The following is a 19,162-nucleotide window of genomic DNA, read 5'->3' as shown; positions in this document are numbered from 1 at the left end:
TGAGTGATTCCATAATTTATTCCCTGTGCTTGTTCTATAAATCTAACTTACTGGCCATCACAATTATTTTTCTTGATTTCTTTTAGTGTTTTTTAAAGCCAGAAAGTTGCCATTTGAAATGCCTTTAGTTTTTGGCCATGTCTGTGATCTGCTTTTTTTCTACAACAATAAACAACTGAAGGAACATCCTCAGGGACTGGTGATTCCATAATTTTTGCCAGGGGTTGTATGTAGTTCTGCTGTGTATTAAGCTGTTTGCCTGGAGTTCATCCTTAGACTTTGGCACACTGGATGCTTACTGGATTATGTTATTGCACCTCTATTACAGAGAACTGATGCCATGCTGCTGGCAAACTACTGTACCTCCTAAACTTTAAAACTGACAACCACCAAAGCCTTTAAATTGACCTTTAAGGCCAGCCATACACGGTTTGAAGCTTTGAATCTTGTGTGTGCAGGCTGAACCATTGATCTAGGGCTGCAACTAACGATTATTTTCATAATCGATTAGTTGGCCGATTTATTGTTTCAATTAACCTTAAAATAAGAGTGTGGTGTATAAGTTAATTAATATGTAAAGTTTAAAAAGGGCAATTTATTCTTCAATATCTCTATGCAGTGGTAAATATAAATAACCAACTATATGGTTAGGGAGCAAAATATCTAATTCACTCTGAGAATAACAGACAGCAGAGATATACTGTATATACTCTTAGAGGAGATATATACTGTATATACTCTTAGAGGAGATATATACTGTATATACTATTAGAGGAGGTATATACTATTAGAGGAGAGCTATACTGTATATACTATTAGAAGAGATATACAGTATATACTATGAGGAGAGATATACTGTATATACTATTAGAGGAGAGATATACTGTATATACTTGTTAAAGGGTGAATCTGGTAAATATCATCAGACCCAGAGATCAATTTTTTTTAACCAAACAAACAAATTCTTCCTTAAAAAAAAAAATATCATTTTAAAGCGGAGTTCCATCCAAAAATGGAACTTCTGCTTTAAGGGAGGTGACCCACTGACATGCCACATGTGGCATGTCATTTTTTTTGGGGGGGGGGGGGGCGCATACCCTCTTTTTAGAGGGTTCCAGCACCCACTTCCTCCCAGGGCACCTCAGCCCCCGGAAGGGAGGTCACCTCAACCCCCCCCCCCCCCCCCCCCCAGCAATCACCTGGGACACGTCACAGGTCCCAGATGATTGCCCGCCCAGTCACGGCATGTAGCACAGCTCACAGATGCGCAGTGGATGTATATCATTATAATTAATAAATCGGATACTTACCTGTCCCAGGGTCCAGCGATGCAGGGAAATGAAGCCCCCCTTGTCTTCCCCTCCTCTCTGCGGTGCCGGCATTGTAACTGTGGGCGCCGGGTGCCCACAGTTACAATGCCGGCACCGCAGAGAGGAGGGGAAGACAAGGGGGGCTTCATTTTCCTGCATCGCTGGACCCTGGGACAGGTAAGTATCCGATTTATTAATTATAATTAAGTATTATTAAAAGTCAGCAGCTGCAGTATTTGTAGCTACTGACTTTTATTTTTTTAAGCAGAACTCCGCTTTAAGAATGTTCGTTCGATTTTCTAATCATTAGTGGGGTCAAATTGACGTTCATTTTCAACCACAGTGATGGGAAAATTTGGAAATAGAAAGCTTCTTGGTCAAACGAATTTTCAGACAGTGTATGTGGTTTTCGTTCAGAAATTACATTCATGTTAAAAACAAGTGAAAATTTCAATTTTGCTGCGATTTGCGGTTTTCCATTTTTTGGGTTAATTTGTTGTTGGGCAGATTAAAAAACACAAATTGCTGCAAAAACACATTACATGCTTTTCTGCAGCTTCTCCATTGAAGTATATTGAACCAAACATGCACCGTTTTGCGTTAAGAAAAAAATTTGCAGCTGTTGAAAAAAGCATAGATGTGAACGTGTCCCATAGGAAACCATGTTAAATGAACTGTAGTGCATTTCTGCAAAAACCACCAAAAAACACATAGGTGTGAACCAGGTCTAAGATGTTTAGTACATAATGGGGTTAAAAAAACTAAAATTAGCCCTTTATAGTACAAAAAAAGCAGATAATCACTACTGTAAGGGGTTCATTTTTTTACTGTAGAACTGTGAAATTAATATTTACAGTAGCGATTATTTGCTCTTTTTGTACTATAAAGGGCTCTTTTTTTTTTTTTTTTAACCCCATTATGTTACTGGCCGATTAAACGATTATGAAAATAGTAATCGTTTAATTTCATAATCGATTTGTTGTCGATTAATCGATTAGTTGTTTCAGCCTTACATCAATCGATCAACTTGGGTACAACCAGCCTGCTGGATTCACTTGCGATTATTGCTAGCGGCTGCTATAGCCACTAGCAATAATCACTGTTTTCTCCTTTTCTCCAAGCTTTCCTTGCCAGCCCCCCTCCGGAGGGAGGGAGGGATTCCCCTGTCAGCACTGTCCGTGGTTGCAGGAAAGAAATTTGCACAGTCTATGGCCTGCCTAAGACTATTTGCAATGGATTGTATTTGAGGAAGATGCAAGACACACAGCTTCTTTGTGCAGCACATTTTCATATGTGTTCCCAGGTACTTAAAAATCTCTGATCTGTAGTCCAACAAAGTTTAAGCATGGTGAAAACGGCTTTTAAAATTGGGGAATGGAAGTAGTGTTTTGAAGAGAAAAAGTGGAAGATTTTTTTGTTGTAGTTTGAGGTCTGTACTACATGCTGCTTTTAATAGTGAAGTACTAATCTTCCTGATGAACTGGCTGAGATTTGGACCGCTTAACATTAGCAGCATCAAGCTGATAGCATATGTGGTTTGCGCATCTCTGTTACGACTGAATGACCTACGCCAGACATGCACAGAAATTCTGAACCAGATATGTACGAAATGACTTTTTTTCATTGCCTCTATGAGCATGCCCTTTCAAAAGAACTGTACGAGGCCTGCTCATAAATCCTTAGGCACTGGGCTAGGCATTGGGGACGGGGAGGGTGCCTCTTAGGGGTTCCAGGTAGTACTGATTTAGGAGTTTCAACCAAAGGTGATATGTGTAGGCCTCATTTTAGTAATTTTTTTTTTTTTTTTTTTTTATATATTTCTGTATTCTACACCATTTTTGCTTTAAATTTAAACCTTAAAGGATAAGTTCACCATTTGTAACATATTACACCCATATTCAGGATGTAACATGTTATGAACGGACCAGCCCCCACACCTCCCCAATCCCTGCTGTGACAGCTAGCGGTGTTCTTATCACTCCCTGCTAGCTGCCACAATTAAAAAAAAAAAAACGCCCACCCTTCTGCGTCACTGATTGACAGGGCTCCGAGCATGGAAAACTACTGGGTGCAGCAGCCTTTGGGGCTGTTGCCTTGAAGTTTACTCATATGGGATGTATGAGCAAGCAGATACACTGGCAGATCTGCTGGATACCTGCATGGCGCCAGTGACCTGATGATCGCCGTTGCAATGCTTTACAGGCTCCAAATTTTTTTTAAAAATTCACACTTTTTTTTTTTTTACCAGCAAACAAATGTGCATTTATTATTTTTCCAAAAAGTGAACTTATCCTTTAGGCCCCTTTCACACTGGGTCGGTGGGTGCGGTAAAGCGCCGCTATTTTTAGTGACGCTTTAATTTTGCGGCGCTATTTGGCCGCTAGCGGCCGAGAAAGGGTTCAAGCCACCGCTCCTTTTAGCGTCCTGACAGCCTCCCTCGGGGCTTTCACATTGGAGACACAGCAGCAGCTCTTTCAGGGTGCTTTCAGATGCTATTTTTATGGATGTAGCGCTTGCAAAGCGCCCCGGTGTGAAAGGAGTCTTAAGCAGGCAGCTGGACGTATTTTCTTTTGGCCCCCCGCCAATCTGCTGTCCCGTGAACTGCAAATAGAGCTCACAGCCTGCTGCATTGCTTTGGAATGCTTGGCTTTATAGATGTGATTTGTCTTTGGAAAATAACTGAGGTAAATAGGTTTGTGAGGCTACAGCCTTATTGTAACCTTGGCGCTTCACTGCTCTGAAACATCTGATTGGTGGTATTCAGTTGCTGAATTCTGTTAATGCAGCCTAAATACAGCAGTAGAGGGCTTTTTACGTTTTTTTTTTTTTCTAATTTTATAAGAAAATGTAGCATTCTTCCAAATCGTGTTGAATATTGCCAGATTCATAACATTTTAGAGTTTGTATTGTGCACTCCACAAATCCTACATGTCATAGCTTTGTTCCTTAGTGTTTATCTTTTGGCTTTTGTCAATTAACCTGTTCATTTTCCTGTGTAATCTTTTTACTGGCAAGATTCCTGTCCACACTGCCAAATCATTGTGCTGAAGAAGGAGTTTGTGTTTTAACATGTTGCGTGTTGTATTAGCATGAGATTTGTGTGATAGGATTGTCTATTAAAAAAAAAAAAAAAAAAAAAAGTTTGCAATTGAAGAAGAGTTATACAAGCAGAAAATAGGTTACTGGTGTGTTGTGTATATTACAAGTGACCCTTGCCCCTTCCCACAGTGTGAATGATTGCTTTGCATGTGTGTTGCGTGTTAAGAACAGTACTCTATCGATATCTGCCTGGCTTCACTAGCAGCTGTAAAATCTCATAGTAAAACTTTGCAAACAACACCCCTCCCTCCTCCACTCTAGGCCTCTTTAATTACTTGGCTTCCTGAGCAGCCAACCACCCCCCTCAGCTTCCTATCAAAGCATGCTCCATTCTGGCTGGGGTTCAGCCTGCTGGAGAAATCCCCCCCCCCCCCCCCCCCCACCTACCCTCCAGTTTGCTTTAATTGGATTTTTTGGTGTTTGCTTTCAGGTTCCAATTGCTCCCCACCACCCTATTTCCTTTCCCCTAGTGGTCCGTGCGCTCTGTTCACCCCAGTGCAAAGTTTACATAACATCCCATATTACCAAAGGAGTGGTATTAAGAGCATTGCCTTGCGTGTGTGAAGAAGGAGGCGTTTCTTCTTTAACTGCACACATGTCACCCAGTAATTAAAAGTCTAAACATTAGCTGTAGTTTCTCCCTCATTGCGTGACAGGACTTTCTCCCTCACCGTCTCCTTCCTTATTAGATTGTGTGCTAGGAGTTGGCTCATCTCCCAAGAAGCAAAAGGGTTAATCGCCTAGCCTGCCAGTTCCTGGAAGTTGCCTTCGTGGTATAGAGAGAGCGTGCCAGTGGGATAGTGCTATGTGGCACGCAAGGTGTGAGGACAGGAACACGGAAATTTGTTATTAAATTTAATTACGTAGTATTAATGTTTATTATGAATATTGCTTAATAGGCATTAAGATATTTCCTGATAAAGTAATTCACGAAATGAATGCCAGGTAAGAAATAGGTCTTAAATAAAACTGGGAAAGCTATGACAAGTATATTATCCATATTTAAAGCAGAACTTTACCAATAACAATTAATGTTCTTTAAAGTGGTAATAAACCCAAAAGCAAACATTTATTATATTGCAGCATACCAATTTTTAGGTGTGATGGCTGCATTCGTTTTTCTTTTATAGGCTTGCTTTCTTCTATTTTCATCTGGCGATCCAGGCCAGTAAGTCTGTCCTTTCAAAAACACAAGCTCTCCAGCAGAATGTATCAGTTTACATTAATGAGACAAACCATTTAACACTGGCAGAGGTGTATAAAATGATCAGCTTTTATTTTATAATTTCAAACCTTTTATTCCAAAAGGAAAAAATGGTTTGCTGTAACTGATTATAATGTGTGAGCTGGAGTTCAGTTTGTTGGTGTATTTAAAGTGGTACTAAAGCCTCAGGTTATTTTCACCAAAAAAAAACATGTTGCACTTGCCTGCTCCGTGCACTGGATTTGCCGCTGCTCGCCCCGTCCCCTCTCTCTCCTCATCGGCTCACTGACTTTGACTGCAGCGAGAGCCAATGCAACATGGCTGGATCGAGATGGGGCTCAGATAAGTATTAGGGGGACTGCTGCACACAGAAGGCTTTTTATCTTAATGCATAGAATGCATTAAGATAAGGCCACCTGCTTTTACAACCACTTTAATTCTGCTAATACATTTAACACTCTCCTGCCCCCAGACTGACCATGCTTCTGTTTGCTGTGCCTCCTGTGCTCATTCATCCACAGTAGCATCTCACTAATACAGGAAGTGTTTAACTGCTCAGATCCCCAGATTAACACAGAGGGAAGAAAGCCAAAGAAGGAAAACTGATGCTGCCACCACATCCAATGATTGGGAAGCTGCAAAAAAGTACATTTTTGCTTTTGGGTTTAATACCGCTTTAACAAAAGAACATACATTCCACATTAACTCCTTGGTGCTGAACGCACGCAAATATGCTGGCTCTTGGCAGCCCGGCCTTGGCACTGAGCGGCCGCATATATGCGTGCAATAGTGCCAATAGAGCTGTGCAGAGAGCGCGCGGCCTGTGTGCTCCCGGCACAGTTACCGGTGGCTAACTGAAAGCTCCCATTCGCATTTTGCGATCGAGAGCTTTCTGATCATCTGACTGCCATGACAGCCAATCATGGCGGTCACATGGCGATAAGCCCCGCCTCGCCTCCTGGCATTCTGAACCTCCTAAAGGGCTGCCATGCTCCAGCTCGAAGGGATTAATAATTATGCTTCCAAAATGAATGTGTGCTGTAAATTGCCTCCAGCATTGCTCCTGTTTCCTCTTGCTGGAGTCCGCCTTTTTTTTTGAAGCCCAGAGCAGTCACTTCCCTATTGGAAACTCTCCTCTTCTCCTTGGTCTCAAAAACTGTATGCCACTTTCTCCAATTTAAAATATGTACATTTCCAGCCTTGATCGTATGTCTTGGCTCAGAATGAGAGGAAGGCTACAGTGCTGAAGTTCACAGATCTGCAGGAGTTGGAGAAAGGAGAGAAAATCAGGGAGAGAAGTTAAGACCAGAAACTATTCCTAAAAGCTTAACTCTATTGTGTGTCCCTGGCAGCAGAGTTTGACCTGTCGCCTCTCCTGCATTTCTTTTCTTCCTCCCTAATCTGTACAGTCTGTGCAGTTCCTGTTGTATTCTTTCTCCTTCAGCAGCAGTAAATCTCAAAGCTGTCAGCTGATCAGTCTCTAGTGGCTCTGATTTTTAGGCACAGTGCCAAGAATAGAGAGCAACTGAGCATATGCAGAGCAGGGTGAGAGTGCATTATTGGATTTTAAACAGTAAAAGCACTACAAAAGGGGCCAAATGAAGTGCTCTATCAGGATTTAACCACTTGCCAACCGCCGCACACCGATGTACTTCCTAACTTTGCCGGCGGATATCGTTGTTATGGCAGCAGCTAGCTGCCATAACCCTGGTATCCCCGTTTTCGTGCGGCGGTCGGCTACAAGATAAAAGTGGTCTCTGCGCCGGATTCCCTGCGAGATCACTTTTATCGATGGCGGGAGAGGGGCCACCCCTCCCGCCGCGATCCGGTGCCCTCCGCCGCTTACCGGAGCCGTCGGTATCGGCGGAGGGGATCGCGTCTGTCCCCTTGCTGTGCCTGGAGACGAGTGAGGGGAAGATGGCGCCCACTCGTCTCCATGACACTGTAGGGCGGAAGCGACGTCAAAACGTCACTTCCGCCCATACGTCTTAAAGGCATATTTTTTTCAATGTCATTTTTTTTTTTTCTATTTTTATTGCATTTTAGTGTAAATATGAGATCTGAGGTCTTTTTGACCCCAGATCTCATATTTAAGAGGACTTGTCATGCTTTTTTCTATTACAAGGGATGTTTACATCCCTTGTAATAGGAATAAAAGTGACATTTTTTTTTTTTTAAACAGTGTAAAAATATATAAAATCATATAAAATAAAAAGAAAAAAAAATTTAAACGCGCGCAGAAGCGAACGCATACGTGAGTAGCGCCCACATATGAAACCGGTGGTCAAACCACACATGTGAGGTATCGCCGCGATCGTTAGAGTGAGAGCAATAATTCTAGCCCTAGACCTCCTCTGTAACGCAAAACATGCAACCTGTAGAATTTTTTAAACGTCACCTATGGAGATTTTTGAGGGTAAAAGTTTGATGCCATTCCACGAGCGGGTGCAATTTTGAAGCGTGACATGTTGGGTAACAATTTACTCGGTGTAACATTATCTTTCACAATATAAAAAAAAAATTGGGCTAACTTTACTGTTGTCTTATTTTTTTTTATTAAAAAAATTTTATTTTTCCCAAAAAAAAGCGCGCTTGTAAGACTGCTGCGCAAATACGGTGTGGAAAAAAGTATTGTAATGACCGCCATTTTATTCTCTAGGGTGTTAGAAAAAAAACAATATATAATGTTTGGGGGTTCTAAGTAATTTTCTAGCAAAAAAAAATGTTTTAAACATGTAAACACCTAAATTCCAAAACGAGGCTGGTCCTTAAGTGGTTAAAGAGGAAGTAAACTTCTTTTACTGACTTGTACCTATAGGTAAGTCTATAATAAGATTTACCTATAGCTAGTGTAAATATCTCCTAAACGTGCACCGTTTAAGAGTTATTTACATTACATGCAGCCAGTGAAATCACTGGCGCATGCACTCTGAAGGAACGGTCACCCGTGGCCATTCCTTCAGAAACCTGTGCCGTGAATGACTGCTCCTGTGCGCATGCGTGGGAGTAACGTCATTGCGGCCCCAGCCAGTCGCAAACCCGGAGTCAAGACGGGTAAAGATGGAAGCCCCTGCATCGCGGCGCTGGAACAGCTAAGTTTTAAGTTAAATTTCATATAATGTTCTAGTTTGTGGTGCATACTAGCACATTATGACTTTAGCTTGCAGGGAAAAAAAAAATGTCTAGCGGTATACAACCTATTTAATTTTCTAACTGTCCACTTTAAGGACTTTCAGGAATCACTTTTTATTATACATGAGTGACCTCCTACATGTGGATGTTTTTTTAAAATATGCTACATATATAGCACATACCTGAGTATGTACAGAAAATCCTGTGCTTGCTTTCCTCATGGACTGGACCGCTTTATTAGGATTCTGAATAGTGTATGAAATGAATGCCATAGTTATATAAAGCAAGTTTTGGCAGTGAGTAATAGTGCTGTATGGTTTGAAGGTGTTTATATTTCAATATTTTTATTGAGATTTTTCAAAAAAAGAAACATGAGCTGCAATCATGAGATAACAATGAAACTGTCTGCGATACAATCCATATTGTTAACATATGAAGGCCTATATCACCGAGTATTTAGAAAGTAATGTAGGTTTTGTGGTATTTTATCTTACCATCTGAATCTTGTCTCCCTTGCCCAGACACCCCTACTGGGAACAAACTGTCAAGGAACATATAATAAACAGAGGGTATATCGAGCTATATATGTTGCATACATAAACCCTGTAGTATGGGACTTCTCCTAGAGTATCGGGGTGCTGAAAAGGAAGAAAAGAATATGGTGTTTGTCATTGACGAAGATAACATCTGTATGTGTTGACCTTAAGATCCAAGGTCCTAATTTTGCCTGAGCCAAACTTGTTGTAGCGTCTGTAACAGACTATCCCCTGGTGTTTATATACTAAACCATGTATGTGGATTATTAGGGTATACGGAGAAGAGTGGAGAAGGAGGAAGGAGAAAGAAAAGAGTGAATATGAGAGGATATAGAGGCATCAGAGAGCTACATAGGAATAGATGTGTTGTATTCTGCTATAGGGGCTGTGGGGGTTTTTGTATATAGGTCTTCCAAGGTTCCCATACAATGTCGTGTTTAACTGTAGTGGACTGGTGGATACTGACCGTCTTTTCCTGAACCATTACCTAGGATATTTTCCTTTAACAGCAGCAAAGGCCACTGTAGGCTATTTCCATGCTCGGGCTATTGTGGTTTTAGTGCCCAGCAATATACAATGAATGAGAATCCAGAGATACTTGGGTCATCCTACTGGGCATCCATTCAGTAAGGCAATCTCAGGTGTTTTTGACACAGACACGCCAGTCACTTTGCACAACAAAGAAAAGATCCTGTTTCAGAAGCCCTGAATATGAGGACACTCCCACCATATGTGGAATAAAGATATCGTCATCCCACATCCTCTAAAGCATAATCGGGATGTGCCTGGAAAAATCTTGGCCATACGTAAAGGTACATTATACCATTGTGTGAGTATTTTGGTACTTATATAAGAGAGACATTAGCTATGCCCTTAAAGGACTTCTGGAACTTTGAGTACCATGTGCTTGCATCCCAAGTGACCTGAAGATCCTGTTCCCAGCTCAGTGCGTAAGGTGGTTTCTCAGTATTCTCTGCAAGTGAGGCATAAATCATAGATATTCCTCCCCTCTGATCCATACATCCAGAGCACCATTTTTCGTGTGACGTTATATTCAGGGGTTCGGTTTTGAGGTCCATAAAGATAACATGAAATGTCGGATTTGATGCAGATGGAATCTTTCAGATGATGGCATATCCAGTTTGTTAGTGCAATGGCTTGCCGTGAGGGGACCCATAGAGGAGAGAAAGTGACCAATTCAGAATAAGCCCCTGTTTGTCCACCACTGACACGCCCTAAAATTTTGGCCTTGGGGAAAGCTGGGATTGTGGAATATGTGCGCTAAGGGGTGAAGCTTAGAAATTAGAAATTAGGGGGATTTTTATAATTATAATTATTATTATCAAAGGAAAACTGGCCCAAAATAGTACAAAAAGAATATATTTTTTGAAATTTAGTTGTATACTTCTTGCTACCATAGCCTACTACCAAGAACCACCCAAAACAAATTCTCCTGCACCTGACAATCACAGCAATACCACGTGTATGTTAGTTGTTTGTACCCGTAGTACAGCCCAGAAACAATAGTGTGCATTTTGCTTTTTTTTTTTTTGTCTAAAACACACTGACACTGATCTTTAAAAAAAAAAAAAAAAAAAAACCCTGTCCAAAAAATATTGACATTGACCTTTGACCCAAACACTAACCCTGGCATTGACCTAGATCAAATCTTGATCCCGCTATATAAAAATAAAAAAAGATTACATTTTTTTTTCAATTTAATATTATTTTCTTTTTACACACACACACACATTTTTTCTATCTCTGCAAGGACAGAGAAATGCAGTGTATCTTTCTTGTCCATTCACAGAAACAGAAAACATGGGGGCTGGCTTCACAGTGACTGATCACTGTGATAGCCAATCAGAGATTATCAAAGTGATCAGGTGACCCGGAAATCGGACGTTCCGGATCCCCGATTGTTAGAACGGGGCCTGGGGCTTTTCGGTGAGAGCCCGGTCACTGTGCGTCACGCTCCCAGCACAAAGGGAGATGAACAAATATGCGGCCCCATGGCAAAAGCCCAGTGCAGTGGGGCCGCATATTTGTGTTATGTCGGCGCCAAAGGGTTAAAATCACTAGGAATAACCTACACTGTGCTCAGGTTTGAATGCAGGCATAGCCTTTTTATCTCCAGCTGGGCTTTAATAAAGTGAAATATCACCAAAAGGAGACACTTGGTTCTTCCTCCTCCTTCCCCCTCCTCTGCCACATTTTGATTATTTTTTTTTGTTGTTGTTGGGAAGGGGCTACCTAGTTTTGACTGGTACTCATTCAGAGTGGAAGTTCTCCTCCCTTCTCCCAGCCCTCAACCTTCTGGGATACATCATAGCTCTCAGAAGGCTGCAGGACCATTTACAAACTGCAGTGCGGCTCACACATGTGCATTGGGCAAGCAGTCACAGTCCTCTGCCCACAGTTAAGATGCCAGTGCCAGGGACCTGAACCCTGATGAAGAATCGCTCTGGGTGAGGAAGGGGCTGGATTCTTGGACAGGTAAGTGTCTGTTTATTATCCACTTCCGGACCACCCACTGTCGTTATACATCGGTACTTTGAAGAGGGTTATCGTTGTTATGGCAGCAGCTAGCTGCCATAACCCCGGTATCCTCTTCTTCAGCGGGCGGTCTGCTTCAAGATAAAAGTGGTCTCTGCAGCGGATTCACCACAAGATAACTTTTATTGGGGCAGGAGAGGGCCCCCCTCACACACGACAGGCAATGTTAATAAAAACACAGCTCTAACAGTCTCTCCTGGGCTGACTGTTAGGAGGCAAGCAGACTGCACACAGGGACACAGGAGCTGTGGGACACGTGAGGGTTGCAACCTAGCATTTCCTGATACAGGAAGGACACTTTTTTCCCCAGCACTAGACTGAACTTTATAGCGACTTTACTGTCATGACTATATTCAGCGATTAAGTGCAATCGTATAGTGCCTCTGTTTTTGTACTTAGGACTATGCCTGCCAAAAAACACCACAAAGACCAAAAAGGTACTAAAGGTTAAGGTTTCACCCCCAGGTGCTAGGAACTCGAGTCGCATTTCCACGCTGTCATCCTCGCCTGAATTACCAATTATGGCAAGCCAGGGTGAGCCATTGGAACAAATTGATGGTGCAACTGCTTCTCACATCTCAGCCCCTGTATATGTGACTGAAGATGTCCTTTCCTCCACCCTGCAGGGTCTGGAAGGAAGATTAGTGGCTTTAATCGCATCCTCCATTCAAATGGATAGGAAGCGTGCTAGATCCCCCCTTCCCCACTTCAGACCCTTTGCAAGGGGAACAGTGGGCTCAGGATGAGGTTTTACCCTCAGTCGATCAGGAGGAAAAACAAACCGATGATTCCTCTGCGGAGGAAGCAATGGTAGATGAACCCTTTTCAGCCTCACAATCTGAGAAATTGCTGATACAATCTTATGGAAATGGTTCGTTCTACTTTCATGCTACCCTTAACGGAGTCTCCTGAAAGCTCAGTTTCTTCCTTGAGTTTCTTAAAACCTTCTCAGCCTTTGCATGCGTTTCCTGTCCATGCATTACTAGAACAGGTTATTTTTGCTGAATGGGATCACCCGGATAAGCATTTTCCCTCTCCTAAGAGATTTTCAGTTCTCTATCCCCTAGAGGTGAAATTCACCAAAAAAGGGAAAGTACCAGCAGTTGACGCTGCAATTTCCAGTGTGAATAAAAGCCTAACTTGTCCTGTAGACAATGCACCAATGCTTAAGGATCCAACAAATAAAAAGTTGGCATCCCTGTTAAAATCTACTTTTTCCTTGGCAGGTGCCGTTACTCAGCCTGCAGTCGCTGCAATAGGCGTCTGTCAATCCCTAAAGGACCAATTTAGACAGGCCCTTAAAGAGGTTCCTGCACAACAAGCCCTGGAATTGGCTGAACTACCACCTCTAGCCAGGTTAAGGGCACAGGGCATAACAGTCGTAGCGTACCTAGACGATCTATTGCGAATAGACCAGTCGGTGGCTCCTTTGGAGCAAAGCGTACGCATTACAACCAGTTACCTGGAAAGTTTGGGTTGGATTCTCAACCTAGAGAAATCTTCCTTAATATCGCCTCAAAAGACTGGAGTACTTGGATCTGATCATAGACACAGTCCAGGAAAAGGTGTTCTTGCCTCAGGCAAAGATCAACTCCATAAGAGAGCTGCTGTGGATGGTCAGGTCAAAAAGCGATCCCTCCATTCGCCTTTGCATGAGGTTGCTAGGAACCATGGTGGCTTCAATCGAAGCAGTTCCCTATGCCCAGTTCCATTCAAGACTGTTGCAAAACAGTATCCTGTCCGCTTGGAACAAAACGATTCAAGATTTAGACTTGCCAATGCGGCTGTCCCCAAGGGTGTCACAAAGCCTCAGTTGGTGGTTACTAACTCAGTATCTGCTGAAAGGAAAATTCTTCAGACCAGTTATCTGGAAAGTGGTATTGACAGATGCCAGCCTTTCAGGCTGGGGAGCAGTACTAGAAAAGTCAACTGTCCAGGGATAGTGGTCAAGAGCCCAAAGAACCTTGCCCATCAATATCCTAGAGATTAGGGCAGTGCATCTGGCTCTAAAGGCCTGGAATTTCAGGTTACAGGATTGTCCTGTCAGGATCCAATCTGACAATGCCACAGCTGTGGCCTATATCAATCACCAAGGGGGCACCAAGAGTCTCTCAGCGCAGAGAGAGGTGAACCACATTCTAACTTGGGCAGAAAGGAATGTTCCGTGCCTATCGGCAGTCTTTATTCCGAGAGTAGAGAATTGGCAGGCGGACTACTTGAGACATTTTACGGGCTGTTTGCTAAAGATTGGGGACTCCGGACGTAGATCTTGTAGCGTCCAGATTCAACATGAAGTTAGTCAACTTTGTGGCCAGAACAAGGGATCCAATCGCATGCGGAACGGATGCGTTGGTGACCCCGTGGGATCAGTTCTCACTGATCTATGCATTTCCCCCTATTTAGTTGCTGCCTCGACTTCTTTGCAGGATCAAGCTGGAAAGAAATCCGGTAATTCTGGTGGCACCAGCATGGCCCAGAAGGACATGGTATGCAGAAATCGTAAAGATGGCAGTGGATGGCCCATGGTCCCTCCCACTACGGCCAGATCTGCTCTCACAGGGACCGATATTCCATCCTACCTTACGGTTTCTAAATTTAACAGCTTGGCTATTGAAACCCACATTCTGAAGAAACGTGGGCTTTCCGGATCAGTTATCTCTACCCTGATTAATGCAAGGAAGTCAGCTTCCAGAACTATATATTATAGGGTCTGGAGGGCTTATCTTTCCTGGTGTGAATCCAAGGGTTGGCACCCTCAGAGAATTCTTGTCTCTCTACAATTAGGGGTAGAAATGAAACTGACCTTGAGTACTATTAAAGGCTAAATCTCCGCTTTATCGGTCTTGTTTAATCCACCAGTCAAACCACCCTTGAACTTAGTTCTGTCTGTGTTTCCAAAACAGCCATCTGAACCAATACAACATATTCCCATAGTCCTTCTGCCAAGGAAGTTGGTATTTTTGGTTGTTATATCCTCAGCAAGGAGGGTTTCGGAATTGGCTGCTCTTTCTTGTAAAGAGCCATATTTGATTTTTCATGAGGACAGAGTGGTGTTACGCCCTCGTCCAGACTTTTTGCCAAAAGTGGTTTCAAGTTTTCACCTGAACCAAGATATTGTCTTGCCATCGTTTTTTTCAAAACCATGTTCCAGGGAAGAAAAGTCACTACATTGTCTTGATGTGGTGAGAGCAGTGAAAATCTATTTAAGCTCAGATTCGTAAGACTGATGTCTTATTTATTCTGCCAGAGTGTCCTAAGAAAGGACAGGCAGCATTGAAATCCACTGTCGCTAAGTGGATTCGGCAAGTTATATTTCAACCTTATAATTTACTGGGTAAGATTCTCCCATTTCAAGTTAAGGCGCACTCTACCAGGGCGGTTACTACTTCTTGGGCAGTGCGTCATCAGGCCTCCATGACTCAGATCTGTAAGGCCGCAACTTGGTCTTCAGTGCATATATTCAAAAATTTTATCAAGTGGATGTAAGAAGGCCTTCGGGCGTAGTGTGCTGCAGGCAGCAGTATAGGTCCTCAAGTCTGGGGGTACCCTCCAGGTTGTGTCTCCCTCCCCTCAAGTAGCATTGCTATGGGACATCCCATTAAGTAATTACTTAAGGCTCTGTGTCCTATTATGTATGATAAAGAAAATAGGATTTTTATACCAGCTTACCTGTAAAATCCTTTTTCTTGCAGTACATCATGGGACACAGAGGTCCCTCCCCTCTTTTTTTGGGATTTAAGTATATTGCTTTGCTACAAAAACTGATGTGCTCCTGGAAGGAGGAGGGGTTATATAGGGAGTGAACTTTCTGGATTGGGTATACCAGTGTCCATCACCTGAAGGTGGCCTATACCCATTAAGTAATTACTTAAGGCTCTGTGTCCCATGATGTACTCCAAGAAAATGACTTTCCGCCTGCACTATAGCCAATAGACTGCTACAGCATGGGCTTCCAGTGCCGGAAGGGCGTCAATATACGTCCATTTAAACTTGGCTGATCACAGAACAGGGTAAAGGGCCAATCACAGTGGCCCTTTACCACGTGATCAGCTGTCAGCCAATGACAGCTGATCATGGAAGTAAACAGAAGCCGTTTATCAGCTTTTTTTTCTTATGCTGACAGCGTGAGGAGAAAAGAAGAAAACCGGTAACCGGCTTCTGTTACAGGGGCATCGGTTCCGCACCGTGTCCATCGGTGCTGTCAATCGGTGCCGCCTATCCATGCCCATCAGTGCCAACTATCAGAGCTCATTAGTGCCTCCTCATCAGTGCCACCCCATCAGTGCAGCCTCATCAGCACACATCAGAGAAGGAAAAAAATTACCTGTTTGCAAAATGTTAAAAAAACTATGACATTTTTTTTTTCTAAATTTAGCAAAAAATAAAAAACCCAGTGGTGACTAAATACCACCAAAAGAAAGCTCTATTTGTGTGAAAAAAATGATAAAAACTTTGCTTGGGTAAAGTGTTGCATGACCACGCAATTGTCATTCATAGTGCGATAGCGCTGAAAATTAGCCTGGACAAGAAGGGGGTGTAAGTGGCCAGTAAGCAAGTGGTTAAAAAAAAGTGTCTTTGAATTGGGTAAAAACACTGTTGAGCATAATAATTTCCTATGATGCATTAGCAAGGGAACAAGTAGGCTATAGAGAAAATATAGGTAGAAGGGTGGTGAAGAATGTGTTAAGCAAAGGCTTGAACAGTCTTGAGTAGATGAATGAGCACCTGTGTGAATGGAGGAAGCATTGCGTGTGACCATGAAACAGCTGTAGAAGCAGGTGCAGCTGGAGTAACCTGTCTAACAGCTTGTTATCCTTCATTCATGTATGGTGCTAAGTGTCAACAAGACTCGGAACACTCAAGGAAGTCTATTCATACTTGGCCACTTTCAACACATTGTGATCACGGAACTTGTGTCTGTAACATGTACTGATTGTGCATGAGTTGGTTCTAGTTTGCATCGAACACTTCAAGCATATTTTTTACAAAATCACTCATTCACGTATTCACCTCTCTGGACCACAATACTGCCTTCCACTCACTTTCTATACAATCTGATTGTACAATCGCCTTTAGATCTCCAATCAGCTATGTAGTACAGGAGTCTGCCTGATTTGATACAAATTGAATGGATTGGTCAGGTGGGTCCTCTTATTCCATAGTTCTGGTAAATCTAAAATAAATTGTACAGAGACTGTACAATCAGATTGCATAGTGTATGGCCATCTTTATAAAAGTACATAGGAGGGAGTAGGCAGAGACAGTTGTAGCGAAAACTCACTTTCCCGCATGCAGTTTTTTTTTGGGTGTTTTTGAGCGGTTTCACTTGTTATGCACTGAGCCCACCCAGTTATGTGACAATAGCAAATTTAATATTCGCTATTGTCTTCCTGATTCTCCGCCTAACCAATCAGGAAGTGGGCCCTGAGGTCCGATATGGCCAGGGAGTCTTAGGACTCCTGGTCAATCGGGTCCCAGGACCTACTTCATGTTCGGTCGGGAGGAGAAGCAACGGCCCCAGAGAGAGGAGCAGCAGCCCTACCCCGGATCCTAGTCATTTGGATCGCCACCTTCCCGTCCATCTCCCTCGATGGGGGGATTGGCGCCTTCCCGTCTGTCTCCCGCGGGGGCGGGGAAATCGCTGCCTTCTCGTCCGCCACCTGCAGGGAGAGGATATCGCTGTTTTCCTGTCCGTTTCCAGCAGGGGTGGGGAAATTGCCACCTTCCCGTCCGTCTCCTGTGGGGGGTGAGGACATTGCCGCCTTCCTGTCCATCTCCTGTGGGGGGCGAGGACATTGCCGCCTTCCTGTCCGTCTCCTGTGGGGGACGAGGACATTGGCGCCTTCCTGTCCGTCTCCTGTGGGGGACGAGGACATTGCCGCCTTCCCGTCCGTCTCCTGTGGGGGGCGAGGACATTGCCGCCTTCCTGTCCATCTCCTGTGGGGGGCGAGGACATTGCCGCCTTCCTGTCCGTCTCCTGTGGGGGACGAGGACATTGCCGCCTTCCCGTCCGTCTCCTGTGGGGGGCGAGGACATAGTCGCCTTCCTGTCCGTCTCCTGTGGGGGGCGAGGACATTGCCGCCTTCCTGTCCGTCTCCTGTGGGGGGCGAGGACATTGCCGCCTTCCTGTCCGTCTCCTGTGGGGGGCGAGGACATTGCCACCTTCCTGTCCTTCTCCTGTGGGGGGCGAGGACATTGCCGCCTTCCTGTCCGTCTCCTGTGGGGGGCGAGGACATTGGCGCCTTCCTGCGTGGGGGGGTGGCACTTACAAGCATTGCTCTGCTGTGAAAAGAAAAAAGTAAAACTGGCCCTTTTTTATTTTAGCACAATGCAAGTAGGGGAAAATACATGAAAGTGCGCTGCAGTACACACAAACCCAAAAATCTAACTGGTCCATTTAAGATTCCTTTACAAATAAAGTGAAGTTGAAGAAAAAATACTTCAGATCAAAGCAGCACATGTTCAAACTCGATCCACCATGTCAGCGCACATTTATATGCACTCAATGCATACATCTCAATGTGAATGGAACCTTAAGTGCACATTAAGTTTCTGTTCAAGTATTGATATAGTATTGTTTTATGTCAAAGTATTTTATGCTAGCAGATACAGAAGGTCAGAGAGAGGTAGGGTGAAGTTTTGGCTGATGTTCAGGTACATAATGTAAGAGGGCGATACCGTGAAGCCAGAAGTTGCAAACGGCCTCTTTGAGGTGAAAAGCTTGGCCGCTTGCCTTGGCTTTCATGCCAATTCTTAATCACAGCTTGCAGGCTTTCGTGCGATGGAACAAGAGACTCTGGACTTCATGCAACTGGTTTGGCTCTTGTAATGGATTGTCAATACTATGCCATTTTGTGGAATAGTGCAGGTGGTCTCCCATTACCATAAGTTGCCTATGAAAATGCACTCTCTGTGGTCATAAGTCATTTTTTTCACTCTTGGGATAAAATATATGCCATTTGTGTGCCTTTTATTGGAGACTTTCAAAGTATATTTACCACATAGTGAATGCTGCTTCAATTATATCTACAGCCAAAATAATTTATCTGAATAGAGCAGGAAATGGTTAAAACACATCCAATTTTTGTTCATTTTTTTGCCATCAATGCCCCTTTGGATAGATTTCTTTTTATTTTCTCTCCTGTAGACAAAACAGGAAGTTAGAACAAATGTTTGCACAGAGAGGGTAATGCTCTCTTGGGTATCTTCAGTAGCTGTTACCAGAACAAGTATCCTCTGTGGAAGATTTATCCTGTATTTTGCTGTTCTGGTCACAAATCAAAATTTTGGATTATCCCCTTATTTTTAGTCCACCAGGACAAATT

At 43.3% G+C, this 19,162-nt stretch overlaps 1 protein-coding gene across 4 annotated transcripts in view; it reads left to right on the top strand.

Moving 5' to 3' along the window:
- EDC3 (enhancer of mRNA decapping 3) overlaps window positions 1-19,162 on the top strand; it is a 105,066-nt gene that overhangs the window by 61,106 nt on the left and 24,798 nt on the right. The window lies entirely within an intron of this gene.

The sequence above is a fragment of the Aquarana catesbeiana genome, linkage group LG03 (genome assembly GCF_042186555.1).
Source record: "Aquarana catesbeiana isolate 2022-GZ linkage group LG03, ASM4218655v1, whole genome shotgun sequence".
NCBI lineage: Eukaryota > Metazoa > Chordata > Amphibia > Anura > Ranidae > Aquarana > Aquarana catesbeiana.
Note: the sequence above shows the minus strand (reverse complement) of the source record. Positions and strands in the feature narration are given on the sequence as shown.